We start from the raw sequence: 4,214 nt of genomic DNA on the forward strand, positions 1-4,214 counted from the left end.
GACCTGTAACAGAAAATAGACACTAAAAACCTACCCCTCCCTCCTCCCTCCTCCCTCCTATGTTGAGCCGCTTTGAGATGTCGAGCCGCTTTGAGATGTTATCCACCTCTCTGTATTACAGTGTATTACAGTGTATTACGGTATTGAAAAAAGAAAAACCAATACTTTAGACTTCAGTGGGGCCCCACCTATGCCCCCCTATTCAGGGCCTCTCTTTTGACGGTAACACCTCTGTTTGCTTTAGGTAAGATACAGAAAATAACGGTCACCGAACCTCTTTAGCTTGTTGTACGCATCTGTTTCTGTAAGATAAGTAACCCACACCTCTTTTTTCCGATCGATCAATTTCATAATTGGTTTGGACTGAACAGTGAGCACATCAGAGCCTGTCTTGTTTATGAAAAAAACAACTGAATCTACTAAATGTTGACACCTTTTTTTTGAGGTAAGTTACGTTTTATTTCCACTTTTTATTTGTATGCTTAGTTTCAGCTTCATAACTTTAAAAAATATATAGGTTATTATAGATCACAGGCCCGCCTTAGAAAGAAGTATGATAAAATCTAACTGTCAAACACACAAACCTATAAAGAGCCTCAGTGTAATATGCTGTTAGTTTGTTCCTCTAATTGTAACTGTCACTAGGATTTTTGATAAAGACATGGATTATTCAGGTACATCAAATTCTGTTTTTAGGTTTTAGATCATTTTAAAAACTACTTTTCTAAATTGTTTTTTACTTTTAGATGACACGTTCATTGCCTCTATTTCAGACACAGATGACGGTAAGTTTTTTTTTTTTTTTTCTCTTTTTTCACCACGTGTTTTTGATGAATAATGAGGTCATATAACGTTTTTTTTCTTTTCAGATGTTGAATTGATTGAGGAGTCAGATGTTGGTATGGCTTTTTTTTTGTTATATATATTTTTTCAGACAAAAAACAAAACGACTTAAAAATAACACACTTTTTAAAAAACATTTCAGACATATCTGACTTAGACCGCTATCTTCACGATCAGAGAGCTTTCTCCTCTCCGAAAAGAACTCGCCTCGGTTCAGCTTCTAAAGGCTGTAAACTCACAGACAGCCAAAGACAGATTCTCCGTGGTGCTACCTCAATAGGAAAACATCTCACAGTTGACAGAGGTGACAAAACCCTAATCCATTTACCCACATAAGTATTAAAGATAGGTGAGAATGTTAACTATGTTTTGTTTTATTATTTTTTAAAAATCTATCTTTCAGGAGGCAAAAGTGTGACTGGAGCTCGCATACCAATACGCAGAAAGGAGGCGGAGAAATGAGAGGAGGTCCAGACGCAAATACACCCAAGTTCTTCGTAAAATATTTACACTCTTGTTAGAGTTATTAAACTTATTAAATCACTTATGTCTGAAAAAGTGACCTAAACTTTTGTTTTGTTTTTGTTTTTTGTTTTGTTTTGGACTGTGTTTTGATTTAACAACATTAAAATGTCTAATAATGATTATTTTAGAGATTTAAATGCAGCTTTAGCCTTGTTAGGGGGTGAAAATAGAGAGAACACTAGTCAATCCAATCCTGTTATTGATTCTGTGAACTCTTTAAGCTCTTCACATGTTGATAATACATCTGATAACAGTACTGATCCCCCTCAAAATCACAATGCATTTGATGTTTTTGACGCTATCGATAATGCTTTAGCTCAATTACAGTCTAATCAACCGCCTATACCATCTGAATTATTAGATGAGATAAACCTGTTAAATCAGAGACCCTGTGAAAATCCCTGTTCGGTTCAAACAAATTGTTCTACAGTACATTTTGCTGTACCTACTGTTCCAGCACCTGCTGCTGTACCTGCTGCTGTACCTGCTTCAATTGCATCACCAGCATCCCCAACATCACCAGCATCACCAGCACCCCCAACATCACCAGCATCCCCAACATCACCAGCATCCCCAACATCACCAGCATCAGCTACTGTAGGTACTTTTCCAACTGTGCCAAGCATCCAGCAGGGGGGTGGTGAAGAGATTCCTATTTCTGAGACTCAGGGACCTCCCTTTGATATTGTTTCACGTAGTAAATTCAATAACCTTGAAATTAGACAGATTTTAAATTTCCCGATGCCTGAAAATGTTCCTGACTATGGACGATATTACCAGGCTGTATTAACATCCGCACGTGAGATTATAAGTAGGCTTCTGGCTCAGATTCAGCATGGCGATTTAGTGCAGTTAGAACTACAGGGCAGAGATCTACAACATAATGTCTCTTCAGTTATCAGAGTTCATGACAGTTATGATGATATCAATTTATCTGAATTTGAAAGCCTCTTACTAAGAGCTGTACAGTCAAACTGGAGTGTTTTTACTGACTCGTCATTAACGTTAACGGCTCAAATTGTTAGGCCTCCTAGCGGTAGTGGTAAGAGACTTTGAAAAAAATCCTCAACAATGAAATAATACGTAAAAAAAGACGTTTTTTATACGTTCTCGGGAATAACAATCACCTGTGTTTTGCAATCAATTTAGCTCATCTTTTGAACCCTGAATTAAATGATTCCCAGACTGAGGACTTAGGTAAACAAATCCAGGCAAGTGCCGGTATATCTGAAGACCGACCTGTCAGCTTTAATGATGTTTATAAATTTGAATTAGCTCTGGATTGTAAGATCGTTGTCTTTTACAGAACCGAATGGGATCGTGATTTAAAGAAATTTGATACACAATCTCCCAAAAGGGAAAAAGTTTTATTTCTTTTTCTGTTTCAAAATCATTATTATGCAATTAAAAATCTAAAAGCTTTTCTGGGCACCAAGCATGCATGTCAATACTGTTACACAGGGTTTAATAACCCTGTATCCCATCATTGTGGAGGCTACTGTGCAGTGTGTCTGGATCCTGAATGTAAACAGGGTTTTTTTATTATTCAGAAATCTGTTCTGATTGTAATAGAGTCTGCAGGTCTAAAGAATGTTACATCCGTCATAAAAAACCAAAACAGATAGGTGACAGATTTGTTAGCAACTGCCAAATTATAAAAAATGTCAACAATGCGGTTATGTTTCTATGTAACTAAAAAAGGTACCCAGCATAAATGTAATGATGTCAAATGTGTAATCTGTGGTATGGAGATCTCTGGGGTTGATACTCATCAGTGTTACATTAAGAAATTGGAAAAAGAAACAAAAGACAGTAAGAAAATAGTTTACTATGATTTTGAGACATTTGTAGACCAGACTGGTGAACACAAACCATTTCTTGTATGTACAGAAACAAATCAGGGTCACAAGTGGTTTGCTAAAGGTTGCAATTGTGTTGAAGCTTTCTTACTCCATTTTAGAAGACCTTATTTCAAGGATAGTGTTCTCATTGCTCATAATTCTAAAGGGTTCGATGGCTATTTAATATTATCTGTAATGGCTCGACAGGGTCTTAACCAAACATAATAATGCAAGGATCTAAAGTTATCAGTTTCATAGACCCTGACTTTAACCAAAATATATTGATTCTTCCTGTTTCCTCCCAATGCCTTTATCAGCAATACCAAAAGCCTTAGGTTTTCACGACAAAGTTAAGGGCTATTTTCCCCATTCATTTAGTTGTAAGAATAATCTGTCATACATAGGACCTTATCCAGCACCATCAGCTTATGGTCTAGAACGTATGACAACAGAGGGTCAGAGAAACTTTTATAAGTGGTACAACACTAAAAGAGGTAAAGTTTTTGATTTTATGAGAGAGGCATTATTGTACTGTGAAAATGATGTAGACATATTAGCTCAAGGTTGTACCATTTTAGAAAGGGCTTCATGGAAGTAGCAGGAATTGATCCTTTTGCTTGCACTACCATTGCATCAGCCTGTATGAAATCTTTTCAGACAAATTTTATGACCCCAAACACTTTAGCATTAACCGTCCCTGAACTATACAGAAGGCAGGTAAAATCTTTTTCTTCAGCATCGATCCAGTGGTTAGAATACGAATCTTATACACGAGGGTCTTTCATACAACATGCCCTTAATAAAGGCGAAAGACAAGTTGAAAATTTTTATGTTGATGGCTTTTTAGATTCAGAGGTCAGACATGTGTTTGAGTTTCTTGGCTGTTTCTGGCACGGCTGTGCCATGTGTTACCCAAATCAACATGAAAAACACCCTTTCTGGGGAAATCTTTCGGAGATGTTTATGTTGCCACACTTACCAAATTACAACGATTAAGAAACAATG

General features: G+C 36.7%; 1 long non-coding RNA gene across 1 annotated transcript; it reads left to right on the forward strand.

The window, feature by feature from the left end:
• The first annotated feature begins 349 nt into the window (after positions 1-349).
• On the forward strand, positions 350-1,142 carry LOC115775396 (uncharacterized). Its single transcript, XR_004019313.1, has 4 exons — positions 350-445; positions 747-785; positions 870-899; positions 986-1,142. It is a non-coding gene; the product is annotated as an uncharacterized LOC115775396 (long non-coding RNA).
• Positions 1,143-4,214: the final 3,072 nt, after the last annotated feature.

This window comes from Archocentrus centrarchus, unplaced genomic scaffold (assembly GCF_007364275.1).
Source record: "Archocentrus centrarchus isolate MPI-CPG fArcCen1 unplaced genomic scaffold, fArcCen1 scaffold_117_ctg1, whole genome shotgun sequence".
NCBI classification, from domain to species: domain Eukaryota; kingdom Metazoa; phylum Chordata; class Actinopteri; order Cichliformes; family Cichlidae; genus Archocentrus; species Archocentrus centrarchus.